This window comes from Emydura macquarii, unplaced genomic scaffold (genome assembly GCF_026122565.2).
Source record: "Emydura macquarii macquarii isolate MOO-44397 ecotype Brisbane River unplaced genomic scaffold, CSIRO-AGI_Emac_v2 contig_1253, whole genome shotgun sequence".
NCBI lineage: Eukaryota > Metazoa > Chordata > Testudines > Chelidae > Emydura > Emydura macquarii.
Genome location: NW_027131390.1, coordinates 29,279,235 through 29,294,018, shown reverse-complemented (window position 1 = coordinate 29,294,018; position 14,784 = coordinate 29,279,235). Strand labels below are relative to the sequence as shown.

Genomic DNA, 14,784 nt, shown 5'->3' with positions numbered 1-14,784 from the left:
CCTCCATGTCACCCCCCCATATCAGTGATCAAGTTTGTCTATGTGGGTGACCCAGACACTGTGCATTATGGGATCAGAGGTAATGAACCAACTCAGACCACATAATGACTATGTGTTCTACATCATCAGTAAAAGTATCAGACACCATACACATACATTGCATATATGCATCCATTATCACATATACTATATAAGAGGAACATGTGCTCATGTGGAGGCATAAGAGGATGAATTCTAGACCTAACCCTTGGACGTTTTCAAGAAGAGGTTAGGCAAAAATCTATCAGGGATGGTCTAGGTATAGTTAATGATGCATCAGCACAGAGGGATGAACTAAACAACCTCTGTTTCTATGAAAGCCACTGTGCAAGTGCACACTCTGCGGACCAGTACTGTAAAGGTGTGGACATCAGTAGGCCTAAAGACAAGATTATCACATGAAGAAATATACTGTTTCCCCCACCAGACCACAAAACAAAAACAAAAAAACAGTAATAAAACAACCACAAACCATCATGCACACAGATATAAATAAATAATCCAGCTTGTACATAAGAACAGAAGAATGCAATAATTGAGTTCCCTGTCTATTTTCTAGTTGGACCTACAGCTCTTTTGTATCTGCATTTAGGTACAGATTCATGTGGAAAAAAAGAATCTACTCTCACTCATCTGGCTGGGCAGGAGTGCAGGTCTTTTTCCTGTCCTGGGCTCAACCTATAACCTTTATGTATGGTTTAGGTTATACAATGACAAAGTGCCACTGTGTGTCTGAATTATTTCTTGGTTTGGTCCTTGTGATTCCACCTCTATGTAGTGAAACAGACCAATCCAAATTTCCCATTGAAACTCTAGCGTCATTAGCTTTTTATCTGTCTTCTCCTTCTGAAATCTCCTTCAATCACTTTTATAAATGCAGTTTTGTAGAGTCCCTTGTGTAAAATTTGGGCTATGTTTGGATAAAAATTGTTGCTCAATGCAAATTTCAACATACTTATGGGTAGCTGCATGCACAGGAAGAGATGCAATCTTCCTGGGAAATCAACCAAATTTCATTAGGAAACTAAGGTATCAATCCTTCTTTTTCAGTCAATTAATTATGAGGTTGATAGTGATTGTAGAAGAATTTCTGAACTTCTGCAATGTGCTTGAAGACTATGTTAGATATTACTTCTTTCACAGTAAGGTTTAAGCAGTGTGTGGAACATCTATTTGCCGGGAAGAAATCCTGGCTTCACTGAATGGGAGTTATCATTTACTTCAGTGGAGCCAGGATTTCACCCCAGAAAGTTTAGGATGATTTTACCTGAGCAGTTCTAATCTTTTTCTCTATATTTTCATTGTTGGATAAAAGGGCAGACTTTTTTTTTTTTTTGGCCATACGGTTTATGCATTCTTAGATGGCATCTTTAGCAACTTGGACACAATAGTCTGTATTTCTCTATTCAGATACAGAATCAAAAGAATTAGTCAGAAACACATTTTCCCTTTTGCAGGTGCCTGTAACCATCATTTTTCATGTTGTGGATTAATTTCAGTGTTGATTATTTAATATTAAAATTATTATTTCCTTTTTGCCCCTTCTAGCACTTAACTTGCAATATCCAATAGTGGACATGTGGATTTAAATGAGGCAGGAAGGATATATCCAGGGCAAAGTGTTTCCATCATTTCTATAAAAAGGTAACTGTGTGCTACATTAAAGAGGCTTGAGACTTTTTAAAAATCACGTTCAAGTCTTTGGATTTAATTGTTTTTAATTGCATAATCACCAGTTATGCCATCTTTTGAGTGTAGAAGATAATGAAACTACTCCTGAATGAGGCTGATGTTGAATAGTGTAGGAAAGCTTGGAACAATCATCATGGCTACATTTTGATTATGGTTATGACGCTGAAAATGGGTAAAAATTTTCAAATGTGCCTAAGTGACTTAAGAGCCTAAGACTCATTTAAAGTCAGTGAGACTGAGACTCCTAAGTGCCTATGTCAATTTTTGAAAATGGGACTTCAGAGCCTAAGTCACTTATGCTCTTTTGAAAATTTTACCCCATGTCTCATTTGTATGATCAAATTTAATCAGTTTCATGCTCTTCCATTTCAGTTGACAAAGTTTAATTCAGTGGCGCACTGATCTAAAAGAATCTAAAGAAATTTATATTCTAATCTTTTTAGGTATCTTGTTACTTAGCTCCTGACAATATTTACATTTTGCTTTAGAAAGACCTGATTTCCTTACTTCGGTCAATTAAATCTCTTGTTTTCTGTCACCTCTTTTAGTTTTAGGCATGTTGAGTCAGATAAATTCATATAATGATGTTTGGTAAGCCTTAAACACTAACCAGATCTTTGCCGTATTGATCTGCATCTTTCATATGTACAACAATTCAAATGAGAAACAATCATTGTGAAGACTGAGAAAAGATCTGATTTAGACAGCTTTATACAGAACCACATTATCAGACATCCTGCCCACTTTCCAGAAGTATTTGAATTCTAGAGAACCAAGTCCCCTAATGCAGTTCAATCCTCCACAACCTCCCATCCTTTCAACATTAAATGACTGGTTATTTATTCCACTAGCTGTGTCCCTCTCTACAGTCACAAAGGGATCCACCCACTCCTACCCCATCTAGGCTTCCAGACAGTTTTACAACTTTCATCGTGTTTCCTATTAGGCATAACAAGAAATCTGATGTTTTCTTACACACCTTAGAGACTAATGTTTCTAGCATTTAAAAAAAAAATCAAAGGGGCAAACTGTTAAAAGTCAATGGTAATTAGGTACCATGAAAAAATTCTTCTCCTTAATACACAAACAATTCTCCGTAATTCACAGCAAAAAATGTGGTTGGTGTGGCTCAGTACTACTGAAATAGCATTGAAGCCCAGAGAGTTGATTTAGACTTATAAGGATTGTTCCTTTTGTGAGTGCCACTAGCACTCCTGTCTACCAACTATATGTAATATCTTTATTCTTCAGTTAATAACTCATCTGACTACAAATACTGACTATGCACTTCTTAATACATAATACATCTCTTGCTTTCTCTCCATTATGTCCACTTTTGAATTGGACTTCTCTTTTCTGAGCTACCTCGTGTGATGAGCATCTCTTCATTTTGCCCATCTCCACAGACTGTTGAATACAAAAGATAATGGTCTATGAGGTTGCCCTAATATATACTTTGTTTTTAGCCCTGGCACAGTGTGAGAGTGAATCTCACTGTACCTAGTTTCTAATATAAAGACTAGGCCAAAATCTTAGATATGAACTTACTGTTGTATGAATCAGTTTCTCATTCAGTTTATTGTCTAGCTATGAATTAACAACTGACCTAATTAATATCCCCCATTCCTATCTCCTTTTCTGTTTATTTTTGTAAAGAAGTTTTCGTTTGTTAAAAAATTAAGGTTTGATGTGTTTATTTGGACCTGTTTCCCCATGCTAAGGAATTAATCTCTTTTTAAAAAGGGGGGTAGGTAAAATAATACCGGAACAACAAAAATGGTTGCATAATCATAGCCTGCTTCTTTTCATAGCTGTACATCATCTTCCAATATGTAAAAAAAAAAGTACAAGAGTCAGATAAACAAACATCTATGTGTATATGATGTTTTCTCAAGGTTATATTCTAAGTACAGAAACTAGATTAGCATACTCACTTTTTCAAAGTCAAATGTGTATTTTTTTTCCTTTGGTCCTATTATACAATAAAAAGAGCCAAATAGGGTAACAATATCTCTGATTTACCTTTATATCTCATTTGCACTCACTTTGTTTTCTCCCTTCACAGTACTAAAAAACGCAGATTGCTATTGACTTCCACGACACTGATGTGTTTTTAAAAAGAGTCTTCTGCTAATTAAGCACATTTATATTCCAGGCTAAAGAAGTGCTGAAGTGGCCAAGCAGTAGAATCCAGTTATCAGGAAACCACTATCAAAATCCAAGGATAACATTTAAATCCTTCAACACTCTTACAGACTGACAAGACAGAAAGATGGAAAGAGAATGAGTTCTGTAGTATTCCTATCCATAGATTTCCCTCATGTATCATTATTGCTATGTTGATTTCTATTCTCGGCATCTTCATTTAAAGCAAATTGTCAGATAAATATTCCAAAAGTCACTTAAATGAATGATAAAGTAAAGCAATTATTCCATTTAATGCACAATTCCTTTTGTCTCACTTCTTATATCTTTCACCATATTAGAGTGCATTTATAAACATACAGCAGAATCTCTTTACAGTGAACTCGGATGCTGAAAAATTATTTACAATGAAGTTGAACTCAAACTGCTTCAGTACACAACAATGCACAAATTGCAATTCATTAGCGTGAGCCTCAATTTAATAGTGAAGTTGCAATATATAAGGGTTCTGCTGTAATTTTCTCTCTTGGATTTAGGGAATCACATGATACCCTTTACTCTTCCTGATCAAAACCTTAATGCAGGCAAGTGTCGGGCTAAATTCTGGCTTCTCCTATGCAGGAAGGCTCTTTTTCATCTTTGCTCCTTAACAGCCCCTGGCAGAATGTGGTCTTTAAAGCTCCCTAAGCTTTGGGAAGGGGTGGACCAACTTGCCTGGTTGCAATTCATGGTCAGCTGAATTATGGGCATCTGCAAGACGCATGGCTTGGCCCTGCAACTACTGGCATTTGACAATGGAGGAAGAATGAACGCTGCTAATTACTGAGGCAGTTGCCACAGGCTCTCTTACGCCATTATGCTTGTGCCTGCCTTACACAGTCAGAATGACTCTGCTTGGATATGACAGCCTCCCATTTCAGCACTTCTCAGGGCACAAACCAGAATGTGCCCCTTAGGGTCATTTTCACAATGGCATTTAGATGCCTACCTCCCTCATTAGTCCAACATTTAGATACCACTAACATTCTTCAAAACCATTGCTCTGCCACTGCCTAATCCCTGAAGCACCTAAATTTCCACTGGTGGGCATGCACAAAGCCACCTAAATCCTGGTGCCATTCCATAGATAAAGAAAAGCTTGGAGCCCTAATGCAAGCCAAAACCCTAGTGTCCCTGAAACAAGATTCTTGAACTAAGTATTTTGCTGCTATCTCACTAGCAAAACCCAGTCATACAGGTGTCTGTATGTCTAGAATACCCACTAGCCAGCAATTGTGACACTCATTTGGGATGTGGGAATTGCAGGTGTGAATCCCTGCTCTACCTGATTTAGGTCAGGGACTTGAACGAAGGTCTCCCACATCCCAGGTGACTGTCCTAACCACCTGGGTTATCTGGGATGGATCCTGCTCAAGCTCTCCTTGTAGAGCTGTTCTACCTTGTATAAATAGTTAATTGTTTATTGGGGCAGAAACGTGAACTCAGATCTCCTCCCTAACCACTAGGTCAGTCTCTCTTCTTCTCAATTAATATTTAATTATTTATACAGAGTAGAAAAGCTCCAACAGGAAAGACTAAAAGACACTTCTCTCTCTCTCTCCCCCGCCCCCACACATATATATACCACTCGGAATGCCAAGTAGCCTGGTGATAAAAGCACCTGGTATATAGGATAACAGGGAAACAGTTGTTCCAAATCAAGCAGCACAAGGATTTGAATCTGAGTCTCTACCTCCCAGGTGAGTGTCCTAACCACTGGGCTATTAATTGCTCTTGGGCTCTGTCTCTCATTTTTTGGGAGGAAAAGGCTGACCTGGCTTAGACAACTAACTTCAGAAGAAGGGTCCCAGCTAAGAATCACGATCAGAGGGAAGCACCTCCCTCTGGCCTGTCAAGTCAGGTGCCTAAATACCTTTGAGGATCACAGGCTAAGCCCCACCCTTTCCCCTGCTGTTCATTCGTAGAGAGCTTAGGAGGTTCACCGCTCATCTTGCTGGCTTATGGGAATCCTCTTCTTATGCCTAATTCTCTCCATACAATGCATGGAAAGCCTGGGCACCAAAATCATAGTTAAGATTTCCACTAAACAGCTGACATTGCATGTCTAAATATCTTTGTGAATCCAGCCTAATGCTGCACCATTGAAGTAAATGGGATTCTACCTCAGGCACAGATTTATTATTAATAATAATCATAAACAATCACTCATTTTCTTTTTAAAGCAACACATCTTCCTTTCCATGTTGACTATCAGAAATATAAACACCTTTAATGCAACAACATATTCCAATGGCTGAATACTAACTTACATTACATACACACAACTGAATTGTGGAAAGTCAAAAGGTATGGGGGGACAGGCCACTGAACTGTCTTTGTGGCTGTTCCATGCTGTACTATTCAATGGAATCTGCCATCCTGAATATCCCCACCCCAAACAATTTTTTATTTTCTTCTCACAGCTTTCCAAATGTTACATACATTAATACAGGAAACAAAACTGCTTTACTTTATTACTATGATCACTTTAGATTTCCATACAGCCAGTTTAGATGTTTAATAAATTAACACAGAATAATGACATTGAAGGTGTAAATATGTGGATAAATATAAAATGTTATCCCTAAAGCACTACCTACTTTTTCTTGTTGGCTTTTGTTTGTCTTTGTGTGGATTTCTTACCATTTCACTAGACAGCATACAGCTCACATAATTACTAATTAAATTCTTACATAAAATAATAAAACCATGTCCTTAAGGATGTAACAGATAAACACTGATATACAAACAGAATTCATCACTCGAGACATCTTATTTCTAGAGCAGCTTAGACAAAGAAAATCATTCCAAAAACAACGATGTCAAATCAAAGTAATGTACAAGGCAAGATGTTGCACTTGAAGGAAAGTGAATCACGCAATACTTCTGAGCATTATGAACTAACTTTTTAATGACTATAGGGTTTAAATACTGTGTGCTAAAGATGGTTTTCAGTGTGCTAAAATCTGGAATATCTTCGCTGATTTCACTTTACACCAGCATGTGAGCAGAATTTAGCTCTGTTGATCTGGAATTGCATTTTCAAATGAAATTATATTCTAGGTGAAGTATGTTGCAAATTATAAATAGATGGAGGGAACGCAATATTGCAATTTTAAAAGTTTTTCTTCTGCAAAGTTAACTTAGAGCCCACCGCTGAATGGGCCAAATCCTGCAGTTCTTACTCAAGCAAAACTCCTATTCAACAAAGCTCTCTGTATCATAATAATATGCTTGACTCCCAAATGAAGTGCCCCAAATTGAAGTACATTATGTATGTAATGCAAAAATTCATTAGGATCCTTTTCCAAAGTCCAAAATAAAGCCAATAGGAATTATTTCCATTGACTTTAATGGGCTTTGGATCAGCCCCTAATAAAGCAAGCTGAACAAAGTACAAACGGCTTTATTTTAAGTTACCTTTAGGAAAACATTTCATTTCCAGTACAACTGATGTACAATAATTTTCAGCATGATATTTACTTAACAGCGGTTAAACAAATCTCAAATAAAAAAGAATACCTAATAATGAGATTGTGACAGAAAACCTATTACAACATTTTATGTACTGTTCAGACCTATTGATGACTTGGCAGTGAACTGCAGAATAAGTTCCAAGCCCTTTCTAGTTACATTTTCATTATTTAAATTAAGTTTTCCTGAACCTTAATGAAATCTCCAGTTGTTTCATTAATGCTTCTCTGCAAACAGGTTTGTTTCATTCAAATATGAAGCTGTACTGAATGGATATTATATAAGTATTGCTGTTCCTTATTTGCACAGCGGCGAAACTTTTCTAAGAAGTCAGTGAAGGGAGGCATTAAAACAAAGTATGCACATCCTAGCAAAGACTATTTATAAAAGGCTCTTTTCATTCAGATTTGTGCCAGAAATTATAAATGCAGTTATTGTCACTCCTAGCCTCAAAATTTATATTCCACTAATCCCACTCTTATTCACTACATAACACATTAGAGACAATTACAAGGACAGTTTAAAATTCTCTATCAGTGGAGCTTTTAAAGTGCAAAAGCTCGTAGAAGCTTTTATGATTTCTGGCAAGTCACTCTACTAATTCAGAGACCATAATTGAAAAAGACTATCTCTTAAACTATTTTCTTTTTTTTTTACTGTTGGATAATGAGAACTGGAGTTTCCCCACAGATCTAAAGAGATAATCAAATTCCCACTTCCACCTTAAATTTCCTGCTCCACATTATACACCTGTGTATTGGCAACTCATTCCACAGGCAGTGTGAACCTTCCAAAGACTCAAGGAAGATATGGTCACTAATGTTTTGCCACACTAGGGAATGACAAGGTTTCTAAATATCTCAATTATCTCTTTCAAGTAAAAGGCTCTTGGAACACACTATATTGAATCTAGCTCATGAAGTTTTATTTAATATGAGAAAACCTTTATCAAAACAACATCTAAACCACCTTCCACAAAAGCCAGTACATTTAGAAATAAGGGTACGAGGCCTCTCTGGCTTAGCCTGCTTGAGCTTAGGTACTGTAGCAGGTAGGATCACAAGAGTGGACCATGCATATAGTTTAGATATAAACTGTAATTCTTTAATCTAAGTTCACATAATATTTATAACCATCCATATACTTTATCTACAGTGATCAAATAAATACTTTACTTATGGGATATAGCTATATATTAGATATGCATATTGATGGGTATATATGTTGTAAAGGATTTCAGGGTCCTTCAAAATGAAAGGTACTATGTAAATGTAAGATAATAGTAGCTTCACTTACTATCATGGTATCTTCCAAAGGAAGACTGTCAATGCTGCAATGCCTGCTCTTGCCTAGATGAAGTAAAGAGTGTGCATTGGTGGTTCTAGCTTAAAAGTCTATCACTTTTATGAACTATTTTTGTTTTTCCTTAAACTAACCTTAAAATATTAACTTTCAATTACATGGTTTGGGTTGGTTTTGCTATTGTAACTTAACCTCCAAAGAACAAACTGGAATAATGCCAAAGGCACTAAAAAGTCCCTAATATGAACTAAAGCTGAACCGTCAAAACTCAGAATTGACTAATTCCTGTATTGAGCTGACATAGTTCTACTTTCCAGAAAAGCCTCCATGACTGCTTTACAATTGCAAGTCACTTCAAAATCCAGGACTTACCTGGGACCCAAGGGCACCTCAAAACCTGAAATTTGGAAATATCAGTGCAGAAACCCAAAGCGGTAAATAGTCAGGAAGGGGGAAACCAGAAAGACAATGAGTGCACAGACTTTTTTTTTTTTATTATAAATACATAATATTCTTATTGTGTTATATTTTTATTATATTTGGAGTTCTATTTTACTCTAGCAATATGTTTTGATTTCAGCCTAAGACTCACATCTTTAGAACTATATTAAACACTAAACAAAGGGGAGTACTAAAGAAGAGGCATACTCTTAACTACAGGAGTGTGAGGGGCGCCAGTATAACATTGCTCATGTCCAGGTAGAATACAAATTCAGTACAGAACCACAGGTTCAGATCTTTGATCTCCCTTTTTGCAAAGGCTGTGATGTATAAAACCAATTCCACTGAGCAGACAGTACTACACTGAATATAAATTATCCTTTAACTATACCAAGGCATTTGTATGCTCACATTTAAAGAAATGCTGCAAGGATGAACAATGCAGACATGAAGCAGTAATAGCTCTTCTGTAGAAAAAATGCAAGGAAAGATCTGAATGGAAAGAAAACCAGACTTTGTTCCTTAGAAGTATATTCCTGTCATTTGGTGAAAACGTGTTTAAAATAAAGAACACACACAAACACAGACACACACGCACAAATATGTACCACATAACAATGCTTCCATAAAGAAAAAGTAAGAAAGCTTTACTGCTAGAACTGGCATTGTTCTCTTAAGCAATGCTAAATTTGATTTTGAAATCCGGGTATAGACAGTCCAAATTGAACATGGCTTGCAATTTACATATATCTTTTCCAGGTCTTTCTTAAAAGAATCTTCTGCCTATTGAGCTAGTCCCTAGTTTCCAGAGTTTAGCCATTAATATTCTAAGCCCATCTTTAACAGTTCACACACTCACAAAAATTGTCTCACATTGACCAAGATGAAATGCTTAAGTAGAAGTCATTGTGCTTATGCAGATTTTCTCCACTGTATTTAAAATCAGCATATTCCTCTCTCTCACCTTTATTTATCTTATGCAAAATTTACAGTTTGGAGTCACTCAAGTGTGAAGCCATTACCCAATCTTATGTACACATTTCAAATAAGAAAACAAATTACTTCTGACAACCTGAGATATTTTTGCTTTGTTTTATTCAGTACAACATTTGCATTTAATCCATCCCTTTGCATGGCAACTGTACAGAAGTACTGGTGAGTGTTTTATAGGACGTTTCTGCTGTTTACTTGAAGATTCTACTTAGATGCTTATACATGGTACTCTTGCAGTCTGTGTTGTTCGTATGGATATGAACCAGTCTCTTTGGTGAGACTAGTTTACAGAATGTTAATACATAAATAAATAACCCCTCCCCATCACACAGTCAGCCCCTTCTTTTAAACCATTTTCCTATATAATCTTTCAGATCAACTCTACTTTCATTCTTTCATTGCTAACAAGCAAAAAGTTTGAGATTTATCTTTTCCTTATTATTAAGATTTTCTCTGGATATCCCTTTTGCTTTCAATGAGACTTACATGGGAGCTGCTCTTAGTTCTTTATATTTTAGAATATAATTCAGAAAAAAAAAGCTCAGAATAACTTGATAATCTCTGTTGAAAAATTACCCTCAATTATTGTCTTCACTTTTGCCAACTGAAGTGAACATCAGCATTTCATAAAACAATTGCTCCATACTTCCTTCAATTCAACATCCTCTCTCAAACTAAAAAATGTGGGCTCATACTAGCTTAGTCAATTCCTCTCTAGGTTTAGAGTCTCTTCAGTGCCCCAGAAGGGCTATTAGTCCTTACTTGTTCTCTTCATGTATCTTAGAGCTATTTCTTACAGGCTGGTATGCCAAGCTTGCAAAAGAAAAAGGAGAGAAATCCTCTGCTTTCCAGATTATCTACAATGCTTCTGCGCTTGTGACCAGCAGGCTGTAACCGAAGCTTTTGTGCCTTCAATTTCTATCTTGCAAAAGCCATAAATGAACCTTCCTCCCCACCCCCCAAAAGAGAGGTAATACCCTATCCTAGCCTTCCTGTCAATGGTTTTTGCTACTGAATTCAACTTGGACAATGTGTCAACACCAGCACATCAATGCAATGACTGGTTTTCTTCTCCTACCGGTTTCAAATCATGCCCAGAGCCTGAGCAAATTAAAATATATTTCAGCTTGATCTGGTTTTTATCCTATTCCAATACTCCAAATGCATAGCAACTTTAAGCTCCTCATCGCCATCCCTCCACAGTTCAAGGAAATCCTTCAATCAAAGAACTTCATTTACAATCCAGCACAGTTTTTACCCTCCCCTCTCCCTACAACAGCTAGGCATTTTGATGCAATCCCCATTAAATGCAATCTCCATTACAGGATTACGATCGCATGAATAAAATGCTCCATATGTTTTTTTTTCCAGCCTCTCTCATAGGTGTTATGCACTATGGCTGCAAACAACCACCAAATCAAACTGAATGGTGGAACGCACTGGGGAAGTGGGGTACATGTTCAAGAAAATGTTAACTGAAAACTGAGCAAACTGTACATCACAGACTCAGTCTGTAGGAGCCTCTCATTCCTGAACAGTATAAGTTAGCTCAGCATTCTTGCAATAACACAGATCATAAATGTGACACTTTAAAAATGTATATTTTGCAAATTACTCGGGAACTCCAGGTATTCTTCACCAAAGCCGACTTTCATTTTACTTAGCCAGTATTTGCCTAATAATGCCAGTCTGGATGCACTACTGATAATGTTTTGTGAGGGGGGTGCCTGATGAAAAATACAAAATGCTAATCAACCCCTTTCCCCCTTACCTTTAATTCCTTGCCTTCGCTGCAAAAGATGTCAATCTACATTGGCTCCTCCGCACATCAACAAGGCGTCTAGATTAATGAAGGCTGCCCCATCTCATGGAAGTTAGACCAGTTTACACCAGCAAATCCTTGGTCCAAAAAACAAGCTGCTTCTTCCCATACAGGCTAAAGCAAAAGATGCACGAACGATTTCCACAGAGGGAACACAATCGTGGAAGAAAAATGTAGCCTAACTTTTAGTTAAGTCTCGGTTTGGGTTTGGTTCTATGTTTTTGCAGCTGTAAAAGGCAAATGTAATTCCACACTAAAAGAACCACATTAACACCAGTCCGCCACGCTGATGTTGGTTAATCTAAGTTGTGCTGTGAGACTTTTAACTAAATCCTTCTGTCTGCAAGAGCAGCACAGCAAATCTCTCTCTCTCTCTTTATGGATAAAACGTAAGAGGAATGTTAGGTCGGTTTGAGGGAAAAACGGTAGAAAATCCTTGTTTGCCCCCTCTTTGGTATGGACTGGAAATTCTGCACCGGAGCTGTCCGGTCCGGATGGCCCCTGCAGGCGCAGAGGCTGTGGGTGTTGGAGAGAAACAGCACCCGGAGAGCGCCGGGTGCTAAAGCATCGGATGGCTCAGCTCTGCTGCCGCCGTCTGAACTCCGCTTCCCAATGCTGCCAGCAAGTCCTCCCCGGCTTACATCACTGCAGAAAAGGAGGGGCACAAATGGAAAATGCAAATCGGGGAGTTGAGGGGATTTTTTTCCTCTTAAAGGTGCCCTGGCTCTTTCTGTCTCTGAATCCCCCGAAAGCAACAGCTGCCTCGGCTCGGCTGCGTCTGCTCCCTGCCACGGCTCCCAGTCCTCTCTGGGGGCGGAACGGCTCGTCAGTCACCGGCTGGCTCCTCCCGTCCCAGCCACCGCAAACCCGGAGGGAAGGGAACCAGCCAGACCCCGGGATGGGCAAGAGACACAGAGCTTGCCCTGCCGCGTCCCCCCCCCGCAGGTTCGCCACGTGCTCGGGGGCGCCGCTGGGCGCAAGGGAACGAAGAGGTGTCCGGCGAGCTCCCCAGCAGCGCCCCCGCCCCGTTCGGGGAACCCGCTTCCCGCCGCCGCCTCGGTCCCTGGAGCGGAGTCCGGGCGCGAGCGAGTGTTACCGCCTGCAGTCAGAGCTGCCCGGCCCGGCCTTATGGTCTGCCAAGGGGCTCCTCCTTACTGCCCCCTCCCACTCACCCCGGCTCCTTACTGCCCCCCCCCGGCTCCTTACTGCCCCCTCCCACTCACCCCGGCTCCTTACTGCCCCCGCCCACCTCCGAGCTCCTTCCTGCCCCCAACACCCACTGTCCCCTCCCCTCCCCCCTGCTCCTCACTGTCCCCTCCCCCGGGCTCATTGCTGCCCCCGTGACCGTCCTTCCCCCGCGCCCCCGCCCCCGCCCCGCTCACACCCCATGAAGCCCTGCCACTGGCAGAGGAAGGCCGAGGGTCGGCGGGTGCTGCAACCGGGGGAGGCAGGGTGAAGTGACTGAGTCGGGGCTGCGACTGCCCGGGGAGCTCGGGTGAAGTCGGAGCTGACCCTCTGGAGGCAGGAGCTCCACGGCCGCCGCCGCTTCCCTTTGCAGCGCGGCTCGTTCGGTTCCCACCGCCGAGGGGCGCCGAGCTCCAGCCGAGCCCAGCCGGGGAAGCGCCGAGGGGAGCAGGGCACGCGGCGCGCGCGCTGACACAGCCCCTCGGACTCCGCGCCTGGCCCAGCGCCGCGGGCAGCCTGGAGACTCGCCTGGGGGCGGGCAGAGCCTGAGCGCCGCGCTGGGGGCAGGCAGTGCTCTCCCAGCGGCCCCTCTCGCACATGGCACCAGCAAGAGCCCCAGGCCGGCAGAGGCGGCGGGGCCGGGGCACCAGGGGCTTCCACACCGAGCAGCCCAGCTCCCCGCGGCCTGCCGCTGCTGCCCATGCGGCTGCGGGAGGCGCGCTGCCTGCGTGTCCTGCACGTTCCACCGCAGGAGGAGCGGGTGAAAGGACCGGTGCTGCTGTTGAGTGACAGGCTTCTCCCCTCCTGTGGCAGCCTTCAGCCCTAACAGAGGCGGCACGGGTCCGTAACTAATGTAATTAAACTTGGCTGCCGCCGCTTTCCAGCATTGCCGGACTTGGGTATAGATTTACATCGTAATATTTCACATTTACAATTTGCCGGACTGTCTCAGGGTTATGATCTCAAGTAGGACGGAGTGTGACAGCAGCATGCACTCTCCGCCTGGCTTTTATATTAATTTGCAGCCTGATTTTCCTGTCGCATAAATCAGGCGTTTACAGGTGAAGTCACTGGAGTTTCGCTGGGGCAAGAAGAGCAGAAACAGTTTTTAGACATCCGTTGACAGAGCTGGGGGTTCTGTTCTCTTCACTTGCCCATCAACCTTCACAAACTAATGTCCCTTCCAAGAAAGAGGAGAGGACGGAGTTCTTCCAGTTTAGCACCATGATATTCAAACCTTTATCCACATTTTTAGAAATGGTAAGAACCCTTAATCTGTCACACGGGACAAAATTTATCTTTTAAACTTCTGTAGTAATGGGTAATTGGAGTAAAACTGCACGATATGAAGTGAAAGTCAAACCAGAACAATAAATCACTTTAATTCTGCCCATAGTATCAGAGACTTAACAAAATAATCTCTATTTGCAATTAGCCATTTTGCCGGGAATTAAGGTGAAAATAAACTATAGCTAAATAAACTATAGCTAATAGTTAATTTATATGTTTATTGTTTATTTTAATAATTTGAGTATCTTGAATCATTTGCTGGATTTTGCAAGATGCCTGAAGTGTAGGATTACCACTGAACAAAGTAATTATTAATAAATACTTCTGTATTTTCTCTGAAGTTTGCTAACTGGGGGAGGAAA

At 40.6% G+C, this 14,784-nt stretch overlaps 1 protein-coding gene across 1 annotated transcript in view; it reads right to left on the bottom strand.

Moving 5' to 3' along the window:
- PCDH11X (protocadherin 11 X-linked) overlaps nt 1-14,022 on the bottom strand; it is an 887,832-nt gene extending 873,810 nt beyond the window's left edge. The window contains exons 1-2 of the mRNA XM_067548389.1: nt 13,332-14,022; nt 11,897-12,592 (exon numbers count right to left, since the gene is read on the bottom strand). The gene's annotated coding sequence lies outside the window, so the exon portion shown is untranslated. The remainder of the gene's footprint in view (nt 1-11,896; nt 12,593-13,331) is intronic.
- Between the last annotated feature and the right edge of the window lie 762 nt (nt 14,023-14,784).